This window comes from Panthera uncia (genome assembly GCF_023721935.1).
Source record: "Panthera uncia isolate 11264 chromosome B2 unlocalized genomic scaffold, Puncia_PCG_1.0 HiC_scaffold_24, whole genome shotgun sequence".
NCBI lineage: Eukaryota > Metazoa > Chordata > Mammalia > Carnivora > Felidae > Panthera > Panthera uncia.
In genome coordinates this window covers 54,186,248-54,210,234 of record NW_026057580.1, presented here as the reverse complement: position 1 = coordinate 54,210,234, position 23,987 = coordinate 54,186,248, and positions in this window count along the sequence as shown.

Sequence of the window (23,987 nt, the reverse complement as noted above, 5' to 3'; positions counted from 1 at the left end):
ATAGTGCAACAATGATTTCAGGAGTAGATTCCAGGGATTCATCCCCTATATATAGCACCCAGTACTCATCCCAGCAAGTGTCTTCCTTAATTCCCCTTACCCATTTAGCCCATTCCCCCTCCCACAACCCCTCTAGTAACCCTCTGTTTGTTCTCCATATTTAAGAGTCTCTTATGTTTTGTCCCCCTCCCTGTTTTTGTATTATTTTTGCTTCCCTTCCCTTGTGTTCATCTGTTCTGTGACTTAATGTCCTCGTATGAGTGAAGTCATATATTTGTCTTTCTCTGACTCACTAATTTTGCTTAGCATAATGCCCTGTAGTTCCATCCACATGGTTGCAAATGGCAAGATTTCATTCTTTTTGATTGCAGAGTGATACTCCATTGTATGTATATATATATATATATATATATATATATATATATATATATACCACATCTTCTTTATCCATTCATCCATCAATGGACATTTGGGCTCTTTCTATATTTTGGCTATTGTTGAGAGTGCTGCTACAAGTATTGGGGCATGTGTGCCCCTTCGAAGCAGCATACCTATACCCCTTGGATAAGTACCTAGTAGTGCAATTACTGGGTGTAGGGCAGTTCTATTTTTCAGTTTTTTGAGGAACCTCCATACTGTTTTCCAGAGTGGCTGCACCAGTTTGCATTCCCACCAGCAGTACAAAAGAGATCCTCTTTCTCCACATCCTCGCCAACATCTGTTGTTGCCTAAGTTGTTAATGTTAGCCATTCTGACAGGTGTGAGGTGTTATTTCATTGTGGTTTTGATTTGTATTTCCCTAATGATGAGTGATGATCATTTTTTCATGTGTCAGTTGGCCATCTGGATGTCTTCTTTGGAGAAGTGTCTATTCATGTCTTTTGCCCATTTCTTCACTGGATTATCTGGTTTTGGGTGTTAAGGTTGATAAGTTCTTTATAGATTTTGGATACTAACCCTTTATCTGATATGTCGTTTGCAAATATCTTCTCCCATTCTGTCAGTTGCCTTTAAGTTTTGCTGATTGTTTCCTTCGCTGTGCAGAAGCTTTTTATTTTGATGAGGCCCCAATAGTTCCTGTTTGCTTATGTTTTCCTTGCCTCTGGAGATGTGTTGAGTAAGAAGTTGCTGCGGCCACGGTCAAAGATGTTTTTGCTCCTTTCTCCTTGAGGATTTTGACGGCTTCCTGTCTTACATTGAGGTCTTTCATCCATTTTGAGTTTATTTTTGTGTATGGTGTAAGAAAGTGGTTCAGGTTCATTCTTCTGCATGTCGCTGTCCAGTTTTCCCAGTACCACTTGCTGAAGAGACTGTCTCTATTCCATTGGACATTCTTCCCTGCTTTGTCAAAGATTAGTTGGCCATACATTTGTGGGTTCATTTCTGGGTTCTCTATTCTGTTCCATTGGTCTAAGTGTCTGTTTTTGTGCCAGTATCATACTGTCTTAATGATTACAGCTTTGTAATACAGCTTGATGTCCGGGATTGTGATGCCTCCTGCTTTGGTTTTCTTTTTCAAGATTGCTTTGGCTATTCGGGGTCTTTTCTGGTTCCATACCAATTTTAGAATTGTTTGTTCTAGCTCTGTGAAGAATTCTGGTGCTATTTTGGTAGGTATTGCATTGAAAATGTAGATTGTTTTGGGTAGTATTGACATTTTAACAATATTTGTTCTTCCTATCCAAGAGCATGAAATCTTTTTCGATTTTTTTTTGTCTTCTCCAATTTATTTTATAAGCTTTCTACAGTTTTCAGTGTCTAGATTTTTTACTTCTTTGGTTTGATTTATTCCTAGGTATTTTATGGTTTTTGGTGCAACTCTAAATGGGATAGATTCCTTGATCTCACTTTCTGTTGCTTCATTATTGGTGTATAGGAATGCAACCAATTTCTGTGCATTGATTTTATATCCTGCAACTTTGCTGAATTCATGAAGCAGTTCTGTCAGTTTTTTGGTGGAATCTTTTGGGTTTTCCATACAGAGTGTCATGTCATCTGTGAAGAGTGAAAATTTGGATGCCTTTTATTTCTTTGTGTTGTCGGATTGCTGAGGCTACGACTTCCAATACTATGTTGAATAACAGTGGTGAGAATGGACATCTGGATCTGTCTTGCTCCTGACCCTAGGGGGAAAGCTCCCAGTTTTCCCCCATTGAGGATGATATTAGCATTGGGTCTTTCATATATGGCTTTTATGATCTTGAGATATGATCCTTCCATCCCTGCTTTCTTGAGAGTTTTTATCAAGAAAGCATGCTGTATTTTGTCACATGATTTCTCTGCATCTATTGAGAGGATCATGTGGTTTTTGTCCTTTCTTTTATTGATGTGATGAATCACATTAATTGTTTTGCGGATATTGAACCAACCCTGCATCCCAGGTATAAATCCCACTTGGTCGTGGTGAATAATTTTTTTAATGTATTGTTGGATCCAGTTGGCTAATACCTTGTTGAGAATTTTTGCATCCATGTTCATCAGGGAAATTGGTCTGTAGTTCTCCTTTATATGGGGTCTTTGTCTGGTTTTGGAATCAAGGTAATGCTGGCTTCATAGAATGAGTTTTTGTAAACAAACAAAAAAAATTGTAAGTTTTCCTTCCATTTCTATTTTTTGGAAAAGGTTCAAGAGACTAGGTGTTAACTCTTCCTTAAATGTTTGCTAGAATTCCCCTGGAAAACCATCTGGCCCTGGACTCTTGTTTTTTGGGAGATTTTTGATTACTAATTCGATTTCTTTACTGTTTATGGGTCTGTTCAAATTTTCTATTTCTTTCTGTTTCAGTTTTGGTAGTTCATATGTTTCTAGGAATTTGTCCATTTCTTCCAAGTTGCCCATTTTATTGGCATATAATTGCTCATAATACTCTCTTATTATTGTTTTTATTTAAGCTGTGCTGGTTGTGATCTCTCCTCTTTCATTCTTGATTTTATTTATTTGGGTCCTTTCCTTTTTCTTTCTGAACAAACTGGCTAGGGGTTTATCAATTTTGTTAATTCTTTCAAAGAACAATCTTCTTGTTTTTTTTGATCTGTTCTACTGTTTTTCTGGTTTCAATAGCATTAATTTCTGCTCTAAACTTTATTATTTCCTGTCTTCTGGTTTTGGGTTTTATTTGCTTTTTTTTCCAGGTCTTTAAGGCATAAGGTTAGTGTGTGCATCTGAGACCTTTATTCCTTCTTTAAGAGGGCCTGGATTGCTATATACTACCCTCTTATGACTGCCTTTGCTGCATCCTAGAGGTTTTGGGCTGTGGTGTTATCATTTTCATTGGCTTCCACGTACTTTTTAATTTCCTCTTTAACTTCTTGGTTAGCTCATTCATTCTTTAGTAGGGTGTTCTTTAGTTTCTAGGTAGTTGTTATCTTTCCAAATTGTTTCTTGTGGTTGATTTCGAGTTTCGTGGCATTGTGGTCTGAAAATATTCATGGTATGATCTCGATCTTCTTGTATTGTTGAGGGCTGATTTGTGTCCCATTTTGTGGTCTATTCTGGAGAACGTTCCATGTGCACTGGAGAAGAATGTGTATTCTGCTGCTTTAGAATGAAATGTTCTGTGAATATATCTATTAATTCCATCTGGTCCAGTGTGTCATTCAAAGCCATTGTTTCCTTATTGATTTTCTGTTTGGATGATATGTCTATTGTTGTAAGTGAAATGTTGAAGTCCTCTACTGTTATGGTATTATTATTAATGAGTTTCTTTATGTTTGTGATTAACTGATTTATATATTTGGATGCTACACATTTGGTGCATAAATGTTTACAGTTGTTAGGTCTTCTTGATGGATACACTCCTCAATTATAATATGCCCTTATTCATCTCTTGTGACAGAATTTATTTTAAAATTTATATTTTCTGATAGAAGTGGTGACTCCAGCTGTTTTTTGTTGACAATTAACATGATAGATTGTTCTCCATTCCCTTACTTTCAATCTGAAGGTGTCTTTAGGTCTAAAGTGGGTCTCTTATAAAAGCATATAGATGGATCTTGTTTTCTTATCCGTTCTGTTACCCTATGTCTTTTGAGTGGAGCATTTAGTACAGTGACATTTAGAGTGATATTGGAAGATACGAATTTATTGCCATTATGTTGCTTGTAGAGTTGGAGTTTCTGGTGGTGTTCTCTGGTCCTTTCTACTCTTTGTTGATTTTGGTCTTTCTTTCTTTCTTTCTTCCTTCCTTCCTTCCTTCCTTCCTTCCTTCCTTCCTTCTTTCCTTCGTCTTTTCTCCCCTCAGAGTGTCCCCCTTATAATTTCTTGCAGGGCTGGTTTAGTGGTCATGAACTCCTTTAATTTTTGTTTATTTTGGAAGCTTTTAATCTCTCCTATTTTGAATGATAGCCTTGCTGCATAAGGAATTCTTGGGTGCATATTTTTCTGATTCAGCACATTGAATTTATCCTGCCACTCCTTTCTGGCCTTCCAAGTCTCTGTGGATAGGTCTCCTGCAAACCTGATCTGTCTTCCCTTATAGGTGAAGGACTTTTTTTTTTCCCTTGCTGCTTTCATGATTCTTTCCTTGCCTGAGTATTGTGTGAATTTGACTATGATATGCCTTATTGATGGTCGGTTTTTGTTGACTCTAATGGGAGTCCTCTGGGCTTCCTGGATTTTGATGTCTGTTTTTCCCTAGGTTAGGAAAGTTTTCTGCTATGATTTGCTCACATAACCCTCTTACCCCTTTTTTCTCTCTTCATCTTCTGTGACCCCTATGATTCTGATGTTGTTCCTTTTTAATGAGTCACTGATTTCTCTAATTCTTAAATTGTGCTCTTTTGCCTTAGTCTCCCTCTTTTTTTCTGCTACATTATTCTCCATAAGTGTGTCCTCTATATCACTGATTCTCTATTCTGCCTCATTCATCCTTGTCACTGTGACATCCATTTGAGATTGCAGCTGAGTTACAGCATTTTTTATTTCATCCTGACTACCTTTAACTTCTTTTATCTCCACAGAAAAGGATTCTAATCTATTTTCAACTTTAGCTAGTATTCTTATTATTGTGATTCTAAATTCTGGTTTAGACATCTTGCTTCTTTCTGTGTTGTTTAAGTCCCTGACTGTTGTTTCTTTCTGCTCTTTCTTTTGGGGTGAATTCCTTTGTTTTGTCATTTTGAAGGGAGAAAAGGAATTAATGAGGGAAAAATTAAAAAATTAAAATTAAAAAAATTAAAAACAATACACACACCCACAAAAAATCAGATAAATGATGCTAGATCCTAGGTGTGTTTTGGCCTGGGTGTTGAAAGAGGCTTGATAAATTAGAGGAATAAAGGAAAAAAGGGAAAGAAAAAAAAAGAAGGAAATCACTTGAAAATTTGAAAAAATTAACACACTGAAATAGAATAAAATGAAATCATGGAAATAGAATTTGAAAATGAAATTTGAAAAACTTTACAAAAAAGGTAAATATATGGTAGAAAAAAATATTTAAAAAATGAAAATATTTTTAATAAAAATTATTTGAAAAGAATTGAATAGACTGAAATACGATTGAAATTACTTCATTTTGCCCTATAAGTCAATCTATGAAGCACTTTATAGTCCCTAAACTAAGCAAGTGCAGAGAGTTGTGTTCCTGAAGAGCGAGGTTGGTCCAATTTGGCAGGGCTTAGTGTAATGGCTCCATTCTCCACTAGAAGGCACTGCTTAGCTTATTGGGGTGGATTGTTGTGGCTCTCATGTGTATGTGTTTGCACGGGAGTGGTGAAAATGATGTCACCCAGCTACCCAGTCTCTAGTATCAGAATTCTGTTCTCCCTGATCCACAATTATGCATCTGTCCTTTGTTTCCTGCTTCCATCCATGCCCTGCTTTTACACTGTCCATGCAGCACCTCCCTCCTGAGTTTTATCTCAGATATGGCTGTTTTTCCTGAACCCTTACTTCTGAGGAACTGTGTCTTTGACCTGCTCAGAACCTCTGTGGAAGGGTCTTCCCAAGCAATGGCCAGATGCCGGCTGCACCCAGGAATGTTCGCAGTACTGTGCTGTTGCCAATGTCCAGAGACTGCAGCTTAGTACCAGCCCACCCCAGAAAAAGTTCACGTGATCATGTAGCAGCAGCATTTCATGGATTATGGAAAATCACAACACAGATCTGTCACCAGGCTTCACCTTTAATGACCTTGTTCTAGCACTAGTGAATGTGGTTGTTCTCCCGGGTCCCCTGGGGTCTTTGCCTGTTGTGGGGACCACAGAGCCTCTGCCAGATGTCCTCCCAGCAGAGGAACTTCTTCTCGCTGTGTGGCCTGAAGACCCCCAGACTTTACTCCTGGGGATTCGCCCTTCCCACCAGAAAACCAGCAGTTATTCAGCTGCAGAGTTCAGACTCTGCATTCCCCCTGTTTATAGAGGCTTAATGGAATTTAAGCCTCTTCCTTTTTAGTTCAGTCCCTGTGGCTGTTTCCACTTTTCCACTTTCTCTCCAGCTGCTTTTGGGGGGAGAGGTGCTTTTCCCGTATTCTCCTTCCCCCCATCTCTCCTCTCTCTGCAAGCAAAAACAACTCCCTGCCCTCTTAGGCTTCTCTCTCCCCCAGTTCACCTCTCTGTGCTATGTACCTGCTGATTTCTGTGGTTCAGGTTGTGCAGATTGTTGTGTTAATCCTCAAATCAGTTTTCTAGGTATGCAGGATGGTTTAGTGTTGGTCTGGCTGTATTTCATGGACACGAGACACAAAAAAAACTTCCGTGAGGTTCCACCATCTTGGCTCCTCAAGACTATACATATTATTATGGTATAAGTAATAGCATCTCCTTTTATTCTTCAAAGTACCTTGGTTTAGATAATAAATTATATTGGGGCGCCTGGGTGGCGCAGTCGGTTAAGCGTCCGACTTCAGCCAGGTCACGATCTCGCGGTCCGTGAGTTCGAGCCCCGCGTCAGGCTCTGGGCTGATGGCTCGGAGCCTGGAGCCTGTTTCCGATTCTGTGTCTCCCTCTCTCTCTGCCCCTCCCCCGTTCATGCTCTGTCTCTCCCTGTCCCAAAAAAAAAAAAAAAAAATAAAAAAAAAAAAAAAAAAAAAAAAAAAAAAAAAAGATAATAAATTATATCATTGACCTAACTGAAATAAACAATATTAAGGATGAAAAGAGACTTAATTATTGATGTTTCTGAAATCAAAATGTAAAAAAAGGTATTTTCAGCAATTACACACTAGTGTATTTGAGAATTCATATGAAATAGATATACTCATTTAAAAGCAATGTATTAAATTGATAACTACATATATACATGTATATAAAACTATACATATATTATATATTAACTATATATAAAACTATATATATGTGTGTATATAACCTAAGGAATCATCAGAGAAGTTGAATGTGTTAAACATTTTCCCACAAAGAAAATATCTGACTGAGATGGTGACATCCAAAGAGTAAATAATCCAATTTTAACATAACCTTGCAGAGACAGGGAAAAAAGATAATAGCCTCTCAATCTTCATGAGGCAAACATAATTTTAATAATAACATTAGATATTGATAATACTGAAGAGAGAGAGGGAAACTAAAAATAATTTTACTCTAGAACATAGGTGTAGACTCCCAAACAAAATATTGGCAAGGCAAATATAAATATTTTCCTTCATATAAATCCAAAAGAGTGATATAATGGACACATATAACACATTACATTTTCCCAAAGAGAAGAATGCACGTTCTGTTCAAGACCAAAGTCATCTCAAGTGTTTGTCTTCTCCTTAAAGTCCATATATTGTCCTTTCTACTCAAAAGTCCAAATAGATACATTGCCCAACCAAATTCAAAATTTCCCATATTACATTTATATGTATTTAATAAATTTTTTGTCACATCCTCTTTTTTTCCCCTACATTAACCAGTTCACTAAGCATGAACTCTTGGAGTCATCATAAACTTTGTCCGTTCCTTGCCCAGAGGCTTTCACTTGGTTACTGCATTCTGCCAGTTCTTCTGTCTGGCTCTAAGAGCAGTCCTCCCTTTTCCATCTACATTGGTAACACCTTAGTGTGGCCCTCATTGTTACCATTTAGACTACTAAGCAGCATTCAATATCATAATTTTCTTACACATTCTTCCCATTCTTGCAACTCCTGCAGATTGATGTCTTTTATACATGTATCTGATTATCACTTTCCACTTAAAACACTTTTGCAGTTTTGTATCCCCTTCAGAATAAAATCTAATCTTAATATAACATAAAGTGGGTTTCTGGCTTCTTCCTTCTTGACATATTGCCATATTTCTCTACACTTTAATTTATCTCTACTAGATTACTTGCAGCACCTGAAAACCAATATATTAATTTATGTTTCTTTGTTTTTGCAAATGCTCCTTCTTTTCCTTGTAGTATTATGTTTTCTTTTCTTAAATGGTTAATCCATAATTTCTTTAGAGACCCATCACAGGAATCATTTACTCTGAGATTCTTTCCAACTAATTATTATTTTTTACCTTTCTCATGACCACCCCTCCCCTGTTCAGTTTCTACTGTATTTATCGCATTGTAGTTTAGTTTTCTTTTTACTTTTTTTCCCTATCTATACCACAAGCTCCCTGAAAGAAGGAATCATGACCTGACCTTTGTGTTGAGTGCCTAGTATATGCACACAATGAAGATTTGAATAAGTGATTATGAATATAAAGAAGTAGAATATGAAAGCATATGTACCAGTATCCATATGTACACTTAAATTTTTGAAAGTAATTATTTCTGTTTTGACTAAATATGAGATTTTTTTTTCCTTTTGGTATCATTCTTAGTTTATATTTTGAGGAATAATGTGTACATATGCATTTTTTAAGGTGGACATAGAATTAACATGGAAATTTACTGTGGAATTGATGAGTTAAATGAATTCAATGAGTTAATGAGTTAAAGTATACTTGGACTTCTTGTGTTCCTTTTTGTGTTGCTAAAAAACTTTAATATTAATTTTGAACACTTGAAAGAAAAAGAAACAGAGGAATCAGTAGAAACTACACACACTTTTTGGCATGTGGTATGCATTTGCTGAAGCAGAAGCCTGCCATATGCCATACGTGATATGCCACCCAACTTTGCCATCATGTCAGGGAATGCATTGTATCCTGCAGCCAAGCCACATGGGCATGACATGCCTTCCACTTCAGCATTTCTATGAACATTTTCCCACTTAATTCTGTCACACATGGTATCTATAATCTGTTAGGAGGAGTTCTGCCCATTTTGTCACCTTTAACATCTGAGAGCTCTTGTGATGGCGCCAAATTGATTGTTCTTCTGATTTGAATCAGATGTGAGTCATTCTGGGTGAAATTTCTAAAAAGGGTTTCCAGTAGTCACTTTTCCATAAAAATTGAAACAAGAATGGGTAATGGCACATACAAGAAATCACTTGGAGTGTAGTTAATTGCATATGCTTTCTTTCTTTTTTTTTTACTCACACATTCATTCATTGACCAAATATTTATTGGCCCTTCATGATGTGCCATGCACTGTGCTATATGATGAGAAAGAAAAAAAAGAGAGAGAGAGAGAGAAAGCATACTAAACCAGGATCGTCCTCCTCAAGAAAGCTGGGGGGAAATGAAAAACAAACATTTTTAAGTTTTTATTTCATTTAATTCATTGTATGTTGCTGTTTTAAAATAATTTTATTTCAAATATTTATCCACTCAAATTCTCTTCTTGCCATTTTGAAAAAAAGAAAATTCAGCCTATGGATAGATCTATTTTTTTTCAAGGCAGAATGCAATATATAACAATTCAGAAATATAGAGAAGAATCAGAAAAATTCTATATATAAACAAAGCAAACAAATACTGGGCACACATTTTTACATGTGTATTTTCAGTAAAAGTTATTTTGGGGCTTTGGCAAAAAAGATGGCATGAAAAACATTACTTTACAGGTCTTTCATTATTTAATTTGGAAGAAAAGAGAGGTTTTTTTTTTATTTACCTCTTTTCTTAAGCATATATTTTGGTAGTCATATTAAAAAAAAGGGCTGTCCTCAAAATAAATGTCAAAGTAATACTTTAAGACATTTGCCCTTTTGAAAGAGTACACTTAGTGAAAAAATGAACAGACTGAAATAATGGAATAGGTAAATTTCAAAGCTAATTTTTAAACCAGAGATGGGAATGTCTGTGGAATATCAAAACCAGTATTTGTGAATGGAAAGGGCTAATTTTTATCACAGAGTTTGACATTTGCAAGCCAGTCAGAGTTGAATTCTTAAACATGAGAACTCTGTTTACTGTTCCATATGTATTCCTATAGATATTTATTCAATTTAGACCATGTGGCATTTATTAAACTCTGTTAGCATGTTTCATCATAATGAGAGTTGGACTGGATAAAATTAAAGGTAGACTTTTGGTTTTGGTTTGAATGTTTATTTTTTCCTATCGTAAATATTAATAAACTTGATTATATAATTTTATATCTCTCTTCCAATGTATAATGTACATAAAAAAATATGACAATCTATTTCCCATTAATGGGCTCTTGATATTTAGCTAGTATCACATTAAAACCATGGAGTATAGATAAAAAATTAGAAAAGACGGACCTTCCTGGATTAATTTTAAAATCAAAAGGTGATTGAATTCAATAAGAGATAAGAAAATAAATGTTTTTTTTAAGATTTTAAGAACACTGTTAATATTTTATTGAAAAACAAAATTGCCCTAATACAGTTTTTATGAAGACAAAAACAAAGTATTCTCTAGAATCTCAAAATACTAAAAAAACCTTATAGTTTATATAGGTATTTACATTAAGAGATAACTCTATTACTAAAATATACAATTTCTACCTGTCCCTAGTGTCCTAGGTCAATTTTATGCATGACAACAGTAGCACACAATTGAATAAATAATAATATAGGAGCAACAATAAGATTAAGACAGCCACAGACACAAGAAATACTTGAATGTATTTAATAAAAATGGAGGCATTAAAATGGATGATAAAGCAACTTGTAATGGCCATGGCTATGGGATTGGCTAAATCAGATCTCTGCCACAGACCACCAGTGGCCACAACTTAGTGAGTTTCCATTGCTCTTACAGTGAACATGACAAACAAATATGAACTCATTCTTCTTGATGACTGTCTTCCTTAAGGAAAGTCATTATATTTTGTGTGTTTCTACATACATTTTGGCAGTGCCTGAATGAACTGATGTAATGAATAACATTGGCTTCAGAATTATGAGACTTGGATCCTTCATATTAAATATATCTAGGATCTCTTATCTCAGAAAAGTTAACTTCTTGGAATTTTCTATTCATCAACGGGAGGAAAGTTAACCGATGACCTCTAAGCTACTTTATATTTATAACATTTATAACTATATCAGTGATCAGAACGTGCTGTGTGGTAGTATAATGGTTTTGTTAATATTTATAATAGTATTGGATTCATGCTTGTAGACACAGCTGAAACCTAAGCACTTAGAGCCTACCATCAGTATTCAGTGTGCTGATCTTCATGCTTTTTTTCTCCTTTTTTCAATATTTTCCTTATTCCTTCCTTCCTTCCTTCCTTCCTTCCTTCCTTCCTTCCTTCCTTCTAATTTCTGCAAAGTAGAATAACATGTACAAAATTTATATTTTGTTTTGGTTTATCTGTGTGTGTGTGTGTATGTGTGTGTGTGTGTGTGTGTGTGTATGTGTTTGTGTGTTTATATGCATATGTGAAGGGACTGACCAAATTTGCATCAGCCTTCCCTGTGATGATATTGGAAAATTTCAGCCCCATATTGAATTCTTTTGTTAGTTTCCTGATTTATGAAAAATTCCCTCTATCCCACATGTTCTCAATTCTATGAGTTTACTGTTCTCATCCACAGCACACCTAGAAACACATGAAGTATTTTCTTCTATTCTTGCTTAAATTTTAAATCAGATACTTGCTGCTCTCTGGGCATGAAATGGCCCTGACATCATACAGAAAAAGAAAACTACTAGTGGTACTGGGGAACATAAACAATTGACACTGTAATTACTTTTTTCTGCCATACCAGAGGTAAAATTATTAAAGATTTTAAGAGGTACCTATTTTTAGACAACTGATTAGTAATTTTAGATATATGCATGGGATATGAAAGAAATGGCATCTCTTAGGCCTTAGCTAAATTACAAGGTAAGTATTTACTTATCCACATGTTTAATATTTTAGCCAGTGTTTAGAATTCCTTTCTTGAAACTGGCAATATATTTTCTGTAAGTATATTTCAATTTTGGGAACAGCAAAATAGGGGAATATTATCCTAATGTGCCCTCATATCTGTTTCATTTCTTCCCCCTCCAGTAAACTCATACCCATTTTTTTAAGGTAAATATTTACACAGTCTCAAGAATCATCTTTCCATATAACCATACCCACCTGAAGTCATAGTGAAAAGTATCATAAGTCAAGAGTTTATTAATGAGAGTTATCAAATGGATTTGTAGTTGGAGAGTAGCAAAAGACATCTAGAAGAATTTAGTGAACTCCATTCATATGTTTAAATTAAAGTCATCTAAGGATCCACCTATGCTGCCATGCTGCTTATTTACTTTCCATGAATTTCCTTTTGGGTGAATATGATAATCAGGCAGGACTTTTTCTCCAGAAAACAATTAGTCAGAAATGAGGGCTATCATGATCTTTATTTTATTTTATTTTTTTGTTAACTGACATAAAACAAACAAATGGGTTAACATTACACATTAACTCCTAAATTTTGATCAATCCTTGAAAGTTCTTTAGACTCTAGTTTCTCATTGCTTGTTAAGGGATGCTAAGTTAGTAGTGGTTTGTTTATTCTTCAAGTGAGGCTGCAAGATAAAATATAAAAAGGGAATAGGCCTAAGAAGAAAAAAAGAAAGTTACAAAATTTATCAACTCCCATCTGCAAATTGTCAGAGATACTGCCTCGCAGATTCATGTTCTCTACTACCAAAGGGTAATATCTGTTTACCTTTGACAAAAATTTTCATAGATTATTTGCCATTTCAAAATCATTTGTTACTGGATCCCTGCTTTGATTTTAAAAAAGAAGATGGAGGGGCGTCTGGGTTGCTCAGTGGGTTAAGCGTGAGATTTCGGTTCAGGTCATGATCTCATGGCTCCTGAGTTCGAGCCCTATGTTGGGCTCTGTGCTGATGGCTGGGAACCTGGAGCCTGCTTTGGATTCTGTGTCTCCCTGTCTCTCTGCCCCTCCCTGCTCACTCTCTGTCCCTGTCTCTCTCTCTCAAAAATAAATACAATGGGGCTCCTGGGTGGCTCAGGCGGTTGATCGTCCTACTTCAGCCCAAGTCATGATCCTGCTCTTCTTGGGTTCGAGCCCCGCATCAGGCTCTGTGCTGACAGGCTCAGAGCCTGGAGCCTGCTTCATATTCTGTGTCTCCTTTTCTCTGTCTGCCCCTCCCCCACTATGTCTCTCTGTCTCCTGAAAATAAATAAACATTAAAAAAATTACTAAAAATAAATACATAAATAAACATTAGAAAATTTCTTTAAAGAAGATGGAATTCCACAATATTATATATTATATATGCAAAACATATATGCATACACACATCCATATATATATAAATATATACGTATATACTACACATACATAAGCATATATATGTATTTGATTATATATAGGCTTTCAGAGTTTATATATATTTTTTTAAACTTTTTTTAAAGAGCTTATTTATTTATTTTGAGAGAGAAGGAGATAGAGAGCAAGCAAGGAAGAAGCAAAGAGGGAGGGAGAGAGAGAAAATCCCAAGACATGGGGCTCGAACTCACCAACTATGAGATGTCCTAGTCTGAAATCAAGAGTAGATCGCTTGACTGACTGAGCCACCCAGGCTCCCCAGTTTGTTTACTTTCTTCGTGTTTAATGTAAAATAAATCTGATCTAAATTTAAATATACCCCAAAACCCTGCCTTCAGTTTTTTTTAAGTTTATTTATTATTTTAGTAATGTCTGAACCCAACATTGGGCTCAAACTCACAACCCCCAGATCAAGTGTTTCAAGCTCTTCTGACTGAGCCAGCCAGGCATCTCCCTTCAATGTTATTTAAAGAAAAAATTACAAATTTTAATGTAGCTTACTACATAATGCTGCTGGATTGATCAATGATATGTTGTTAGCTACTTTAAGATGTCTTTTAATATAGTAGATTTAGAATTGCCTTTTTGTTAAGGAATTGGTGTCTGCATCTTCAAAAATCATAATTAAGTTTGTTCAGAAGGAAAGAGAATAAAATTATATGGAAAGCTACTTTTATTGGTGTGTAATTATTGAATTGTAACTTAAAAATTGTGAGATAAACATCTTCTGATAGGTTTATAGTTTTTATCCCATACAAGAGAATTGATTAACCAATGATTTCAACCATTGTAAATGTTACAGCTGTTGTTATAGCCCTTTAATTTATGGTTTAAAAAATCAATTTAAGATTTCATTTTATACAAACAAAAATATAAATAATTCAATGGGGTCAATCCAATATATTGTGTTGTTTTTTAAGAAATAACTTTGCCATAATGACATGAGTGAACATGGCAGAGTGAGGTCTCTTGGAAATTCTTCCTATTATAAGAGCAGTAAGAACCCTGGCAAAAATGGTCAGAATCAACCTTTTAGAACTCTTCAAATTAACCAGACTTTCACCAACCAAGGGAATGTTTATTTAAGGAAAAAAAAAAAGCTGAATCTCATTAAGAAAAACAAGCCTTATGGCATTTTAACACCATCTAATCCAATTCTTCTCTTTTCAGCTTTCAGTAGCCTTTGAAATCAACAACTACAATTAGGGGGAAAATCAGCAATCTGGCAGAAATGGGAGGAGGCAGCATGGGATTGGAGTACTTTCAAAGCCCCATTCTCAGGGAATTGTCATTATTTGACTTATCTGTGATTCTCAGGAAGACCCCATTTAAAAGGCCGTATTTATTGGACCTGACTCTGAGCTTGCTCCGTCCAGTCAGTCTTCTCCTATGGGACATTTGTCAACAACAATCAGAGGCAATTGTTGAATTTTTGAACAACTGTTGAATTGCTCAAGGCAGTGGATAATAGTGGAGGAAAACAACAGCCTAAACAAATAAACTTAAAAGAAAATACTGGAATATGAGATATCCATATGGTACTTTTAAGGTTCCAACATATTCCAAGGAATCTAGAAGGGCATATACCTGTGTAGGGTTGTGCACATGCCAAGATTGTTATGCATTCTCAGGAAATATTAACAGCCTCCAAAACCTCAACTCTGGCTAACTTTGAGGCTCTGCCCAAGAAGATGTGAAGGCTAAGGTGTAGTTGAAACTACCTGGCTCAATGTGGGAGGCTTGATTCACATGAACACAGAGCCTCTTGGCAAAGACTAGGAGACTTATTAGTTCCAGGACAAAAAAAGGCCGTTAATAGACACTGCTTCTGAGGAAATCAGATGCTGGAATTACTAGGTAAAAATTTAAGTTAGTTATCTTAACTATGTTCAAAGGACCAAAGGAAGCCATGAAAAGGAAGTGTAAGAACAATGTCTCATCACATAAAGAATATCAATATATATAGAAACTATGTAAAACAAGAACCAAATAGGGGCACCTGGGTGGCTCCACTGGTTAAGCAACCAACTCTTGATTTGGGCTCATATTGTGATCTCATGGTTCAGTTAGTGAGTTTCAGCCCTACATTGAGCTCTGCAGTGACAGTGTGGAGCCTGCTTAGAATTTTCTCTCTCTCTCTCTCTCTCTCTCTCTCTCTCTCACTCTCTCTCTCTTTCTACCCCTCCACTACTCATGCTCTCCCTCTCTCTCAAAATAAGTTAATAAAAGATAGAACCAAGTAGAAATACTGGAGGTAAAAAATTTAATAATTTAAATGAAAATTAACTGGAGAGCCTGAACAGCAGATTTGTGCTGGCAAAATAAAGAAATTCAGCAGACTTGAAGATAGGTAAATTGAGATGTTATGGTTCAAGGAAATGTTGGCAAAAAGAATGTATAACAAGTCAACAGTCTCAGGATCCATGGGACATTATAAAGCGTATCAAAAGCCACGTAACTGAAGTTCCAGAATGAGAAGAAACAGAGAAAAGAGCAGAAAAAAATATTTGCAGAAATTAAAACCAAACACTTGACAAATTCAACAAAACACACTAATCTAAATAGCCAATAAGGAAAATAAACTCCAATTAGGGTAAATTCAAAAAGACTCACACTAGACACATCATAAGAAAACAGCTTAAAGACAAAAACAAAGATAATATCTTAAAAACAGCAAGGGAAAAGCTTTCATCTAGTAGAGGGAATACTCAAAATTGAGCTACTGTCTTCTCATCAGAACCATGGAGGCCAGAAAGCAGTGGGATGATATATTCAAAGTGATGAAAGAAAAAAAAAAAAAAAGCAACAAAACAAACAAACAAAAACAAAGTGGTGAAAGGAAAAGACTTTCAACGAAGAATTTTCTCTTTTTTGATGTTTATTTATTTACTTTTGAGAGAGAGAGTATATGCACATGTGCAAGCAGGAGCAGTGGAGGGGCAGAGAAAGAGGGACACCGAGAATCCCAAGCAGGATCTGTGATGTCAGCACAGAGCCCAAAGTGGGGCCTGAACTCACAAACCATGAGATCACGAACCTGAGCCAGAAATCAAGAGTCACTTAAATAGATGAGCCACCCAGATCCCCTCAACTATGAATTTTCTACTCAGCAAAACTATGCTTCAAAAATGAAGGAGGAATCAAATATTCCCAGATAACCAAAAATAGAGAATCATTGCCAGACATGCCTTACAAGAAATATAAAAAAACATCCTGTAGGCTGAAAGGGAATAACGTTAGAGAGGAACTTCTAAAGGAAGAAATAAAGAGCACTGGTAATTACATAGATAAAAGTAAAATACAGTACAAATGTAATTTTTGTTTGAAACTCTTTTTTGTCTCCTATCCTATTTAAAAGATGTCTGGATAAACAATGATTTGTGTTTATGAACATAAAATGAATTAAGAGATAATTTGTGTGAGAAGATAATACAATGTATGAGTGAAAGATATAGCTATATAAGAGCAAAGTATTGTGTAGTATTGTATTTAGGGTGGTATTATTGCGGACTCATTTATTATAAGTTAAAACATTGCCATTCACAGATAATCCCTAGGAAAATTACTAAGAAGTGATAAGGGAATTTGACAGTAACCGTAGAAAATATTTATTCAACACAAAACAAGATGGTATTGGAAGAATAAAGGAATAGATAGGGCATAAGACTTGTTGGAAAAAAAATAACCAAAGGAGTGGAAATAAATGAAATCGAGATTAGAAAAACAACAGAAAAAAATCAACAAAAGCAAAAGTTGTTTCTTAATTTTTATTTTATTTATTTATTTATTTATTTATTTATTTATTTATTAGCAAGAGCATGAGTGGGGGAGAATGGCAAAGTGGGGAGAGAGAGAAAATCGTAACCAGGCTCCACACTCAGTGTGGAGCATGACATGGGGCTTGATCCCACAACCCTGGGAGCATGACCTGCACTGAAATCAAGAGTTCGATGCTCAACAAATTGAGCCATCCTGGTGCCCCAAGGGTTGTTTCTTTAAAAAGATCAACAAAATTGACAAATTATTATGTAGACTGAGCAGGGGAGGTTAAAAAAAAAAAAAAGATTCAATATACTGGAATTGGGAATGAAAGAGGAAATCACTACTAAACTTATAGAAATAAAACCTATTTTAAGGGAATACTACAAACAGTTGTATGAAAACAAATTAGATAACAAAAATGAAATGGACACACTTCATAAACTACATACATACATAAACTAATGATACTGACTCAAGAAATAGAAAATCTGAATAGACTTGTAATAGGCCAAGAGAGTAAACTAGTAATCAAAACAACTTTCCACAAAGAAAACACCAAAACCAGATGACTGTACTGGTGAAATCTAACAAATATATAAGAATTGACTTCAGTACTTCCCAAATGCTGCCAAAAAATAGAAGAAACATTTGCAAACTTATTCTGTAAGTCCTTTTGTCACCTGGCCACAAAAACAGACAATGACATTGCAAAAAAAGAAAACTACAAACTAATTTTACTTATGAGTATAGAAGTAGAAGTTCTCAATAAAAACTAGTAGACTGAATCCAGCAAGATACAGAAAGGAGTATATACCAGAAACAAAGTGGATATATCCAAGGAAGGGAAGTCTGTCTCAAAATACAGAAATCAATCACTAGTACACACTTATTAACAGAATAAAGAACAATAACCACATGATCAATAGCTGCAAGAAAAAGTATTTAACAAAATTCAACACGCTTTCTTAATAAAAAGTACAACATAAACTAAAAATACAGAGGAACTTAATCTATAAATGGCATCTGCAAACAACCTACAACTAACTTAATAGTGAAAAACGGAAAGCTTTTCTACTAAGATTAGGAACAAGATAAAGCTGTCCCCTCTTACCACTAATATTAAATATTTTACTGGAAATTCTAGCCAGGGAAATTTAGAAAAAGAAATAAAAAGACATCCAGATTAGAAGGGAAGACTCAAACGTATCTCTGTTTACACAATTCATGATCTTCAGTATACAGAAAATCTCAAGGATTTTACAAAAACTATTAGAGCTAATAAAGGCCGCAGGATATGAGATCAATATACAAAAACTATTATAATTGTATACACTAGAAAACAACAAAAATGAAATTATGAAAACTGTTCTCATAATAGCATGAAGTGAAATAAAATGCTTAAGAATAAAGTCAGCAAAACCAAGTGTAGGACATGTACACTGAAAACCACATCACCGAAATAAATTTAAGCCCTAAATGAATGGAAAGACATCCGTTGTGTATTGGAAAACATAGTTTTGTCAAGATGTCATATTTCCCAAATTAATCTGTAGATTCGACGCAATTATAATAAAAATCCCAGCTGTTTGAGAACAGTCTTTTAAACAAATGGTTCTGGAACAACTGGATATCTACATGCAAAAAATGAAGGACCCCTACCTCACAGCATATAAAAAATAAACTCAAAATAGATCAAATATCTAAATGTCAGAGTTGAACTATAAAACTCTTAGAAGAAGCCATAGATTTTGGATTAAGCAATGGTTTATTAAATATGACAACTAAAGCACAACTAACCACTGCAAAAATACATAAATTGTTATAATTATAATATATATTGTTCTTATAATTGTCTAACAATTTTATAACATAAATTGTATAACAATTATAAAATTGTTATAATAAATTATTATTATTAGTAGTAGTAGTAGTATCATCTTCAGAGAACACTATCAAGAGAGTGCAAAGACAACTCAGAATAGGAGGAAATATTTTCCAACCACATACAAGTGGTATGTGATGCTGAATATTACATGATTATGACTGAGCCAATGGTTCTTAAAATTAGCTTTGATATATAAGTGCTTTGGATTACAAGCATGTTTCTGGAACGAAGTATGCTCACAAACCAAGGTTTTACTGTAAACCAGTTAAAAATGGGCAAAATATTTGAATAGACGTTTCTCAAAAAAATGATATATAAGTGAATAATAAGTATGTGAAAAGATGCTCAACTAGTTTAGCAGATAGAGAAATACATATCAAAACCACAATAAGATAAAAATTCCATGCCCACTAGAGTAGCTATAATAAAAATGACAGACAATAACAGGTGTTAAGGAGGATGTGAAAAAATTGGAAAAGTCCTACATTGCTGGTGGGATGGTAAGTTAAGCAGTTGCTTTGGAAAACTGTTTAGCATTTTCTCAAAAATTGAACACAGTTGCCAAATGACCCAGTATTCCATTCTTAGGTATATACTCAAGAGAGTTCACGTTTGTCCACACAAGAACTTGTACACGAATGTTTACAGCAGCATTAATTCCTCAAAGCCAAAATGTAGTAACAATTCACGTATCCATTAGGAGGTGAATGGATAAACAATATATGCTACGTTCATACAATGGAATATTATTCAGCCTTAAAATAAAGATGAAATATTGAGTCATGGTACAAAATAGATGAAATTTGAAAACACTGTATTAAGAAGCCAGATACAAAAGGCATCATATTACATGAATTTACTGATATGAAATATCCAGAATTGGCAAATCCACAGAAACCATAGTGGGTTCCAAGGGCAGGAGAACTGGAGAATGAGGAGTGTTGCTAACGAGTATGTTATGGAAATTTTCTGGAATTAGAAAGCGATACTGATTGTACAACTTTGTGAATATACTAAAAACCACTTATGTGTAAACTAAAAGGATGAATTTTGTGGTATGTGAAGTATATCTCAGTAAAAAGGGGCAAAAGTGAACTTTGCCTTCTATAATCCTATAATCAGTTACTTGTCTTATAACAACATTTTTGGGAAAAAATGCATATCATACAAGATATACAAATATTGTAATGATAAAATCAGTGATATATGGCCTGTCTGAAGCTGCCAACTACAATTGTGTCTACAACTTGAAAATATAATTATATCTACTATGTTCTTAGTGATATTTTCCATTCATTTTGATTATTCTTTTAAAAATATTTTGTACTCTCTTCAGTTAGGTAGATAGACCATTATAATTATTTAAATACTTTTAAAAGTAATTATATGTAGAAACTCCAAGATGAGATTTAATGAGTTAAAAAATGGTTCAGTTTTTTGATGGAAAGAAACAAGTTTTTTTTAATAGCAAAAAAATAAGAATTTGAGGACACAAATTGGTTTATTTTATCCCCCTTATTTGTACTTTTCCTTAATTGAAACTTAGATACATAGAACTGAATTCATCACAATTCTTTATTCATAGCACATTATCATCATGTGTCTATCCATAGTCCATTTTCAACATTCAACATTCATAGTGAATGATTTTTCATTCATATACTTTGTAATATATTAAATCACCCTAAACATATCATCTAACTTCAGAACTACCACACTCTCTTACTTATATTGAATTATGTAAACCTCCCTGTATCATCTCCAAGTCTTCTTGTCAGAAGTAACTACTATTTTTATGTTACCATTTTCTCATTTTTCTCACATATAATTAATGCCTAAATAATATATAGTTAATTTTTACTTGATTTTAATCTATATAAAATGATATAGCATATACTACTAAGAGTTTCTCTTCCAATATTAATATGATGTTAATACGATTAATCATTGTTAAGCATATCTGCTATTTATTTACTTTTACTGCTGTATAATATATTATTGACTCAGTATACTTTATTTTTTATCCATTTTGGTCAATTAGTATTTCAGTTTTTTCCAGCTTTCCTGGTAATAGAATGATCATTTCTGTAAAAATTCTTATTCATGTTTTTTGTTATACATGACCTGAAATTGTTCCTTTATGATTTCCGATGTTATAAAATATTGCCAATTTGTTTTAAAAAGTTGTTGAAAACTCTCACTGGCAATGTTTTAGCAATACAGATTGTGTACAGACCCTCAAATCTTTGATATAGTCAGTTCTCTTGTATTGTGCCATTCAAATGTTTCTAAAGTGGTATCTCATTTATGTTTTAATTTGCTTTTCTTGGCTAATAGTAAGATTGAATATCTCTTAATAACCTCATAAGTCATAAATATTGTATAATACACCCATTCATGATTTATTACCTCTTTTTTCTTTTGGTTCATTGGTCTTTTTACTTAATTAATATGAAGTTTTTAGAATTACATATTTATTCTTGATACAAGTCCTTTGTGACTGTGTGTCACAAATATCTTTTATTTTAAAGCACATCTTTCACTTTTTCTAAATGTCTTTGATGAATTAATTTTAATTTTAATGCTATATCTACTATTAGCTTCCTTTATGATTACTTTGTACTTATTAAAATGTCTTATCTGTCCCCAAATCACAAAGATATACACTGTATTTTTTCAAAAAATTTAAACATTTTCCTTCTCATATCTAAATTCTTAATTCAGTTAGAGTTTATTTTTGTGTATGAGATGAGTAAGGGTGTTTCTTCCAGCCCTATTTATTGAAATATTCTTTTTTTCTCCGATGATTTTTTTCATTTCACTTGTATCATATCTCAAGGTTTTAGGCTGATGTGAGTCTAGGCTCTCATTGGGTTCCACAGATCAGTTTATAGTCATCCCTTCACCAATACCAAGCCATTTTGATTGTAATATATTATGGTAACTTATAAAGTTACCTTATTCTTTTTTGTTGTTTGTAGATCTTAAAAAAAAATTAATGTTTATTTTTGAGAGAGAGACAGAATGTGAGTGTGGGAGGGGCAGAGAAAGGGAGACACAGAATCTGAAGCAGGCTCCCGGCTCTGAGCTGTCAGCACAGAGCCCAATGTGGGGCTTGAACCCACAAGCCATGAGATAATGACCTGAGCTGAAGTCAGATGCTTAACTGGCTGGGCCACCCAGGCGCCCCATTAGTGGATCTTCTTGACACTATGTTCCTCCATATACAGTTTAGGCTATCCTTTCCTAATTCAGGGAAATTATTATCATTTCTTCAAATAATTCCTCTCTGTTTTTGCCAACTTATTTGATCTTAGTATTGTGTTTCTACTTTTATCTTCCATAGCTCTTAAATTTTACATCTTCTCTTCCTTTATCCTTCTTGTTTCCTCCCGAGAGGGTTCCTTAATATGATTGACTAAACAACTTGATCTTCAGCTGAATTCTATCTACCGTTCCCATTTATCATGTCTTTTTTGTGTTTTTACAACTGATACTTCCACCTGGCTCTTTTAAGGCTTTCTCATTCTAACCGAATTTGCTAGTATAACTTACTTTTCTTATATTTTTGTTCTGACTGTTGTAATATTTCTGTTTCCAATGATATATAATGTCCAGTCTTTCTTCCTTTGAAAGTAACAGTTCTCTTTAAATATTTAGCTTTCTTTATTGTATAAGTCCTTATCTTCCTGAGTCTATCACCTACTCTGTTTTACAGTATGTATTAAGGGGTTTAAGGCTAGCCCCTGGTTCAAGTGAGTTCAAGGAGGCCGTGGAGGATGATCCCTTGGGTGGAGAGCTCCAGGCCCCATGAAATCATTGTTAATTGCACGTATTTACTATAATTTCCACAAGGTTAGTTTTAGGACTTCACCTTAAATCCTGAAAAGGAGCAGCATTGGGAAAAGGCAATGTTCTTAGAAAAATCATTTTAAAAAAATTGTAGAAAATCAATCACATCTCAACCCTGTCCTTCAGCAGCTCATCCAAAGGGGATTTTTGTGGAACTTTGATACCACCCACTGACCTCAGCAGAAAGGAGCAACTAATGACTGTTCCAAGGCGGTAGTGGTGGGAGGGAAGGTGTAATATGGGTATGAATAACAAACTCCAACGAATTTTCATCTTCATCATTCTCTCACTACCATGGCTGCCCTAAGTCTGTCTAGACTACAACCATCCACAATCCACACAACTTTTTCAAAATCATCTTCTGTCTCATTGGGTCTTCCAGTTCTTGTCTTGGTATTTTACTTTTATTTTATTTTACAATTCTATTCTATCTTATTTTATTTTATTTTATTTTACTTTATTTACCATTTTATTTTATTTTAAATTATTTTATTTTATCTGTGATCCAGAGAGAGGGGCAGAGAGAGAGAGAGAGAGAGAGAGAGAATCTTAAGCAGGCTCCGTGCTCAGTACAGAGCCCGATGCGGGGCTTGATCCCACACCCCTGGGATCAAGACCTGAGCTGGAATCAAGAGTCAGACACCCAACTGACTGAGCCAGCCAGATGTCCCATTTTTAAATTTAATTTAAATTAATTTTAATTTTGGGGGGATCTCTTAGCTTTTGATGTTGTTGCTATATTGTGGATGCCACTCTCTCCTCTCTCCTTTCAAAAGCGTAGCTTTTGAGAGAGGAGGCTAATTCCCATTATGACAGAAGGTGCTAATTCCCAAGATATATAATGACAGCTGTCCTTTTTTCCTCTTCACTTCACTTCATGTATATTTGTGAGTTTTCCTTATTTCAGAAAATAAT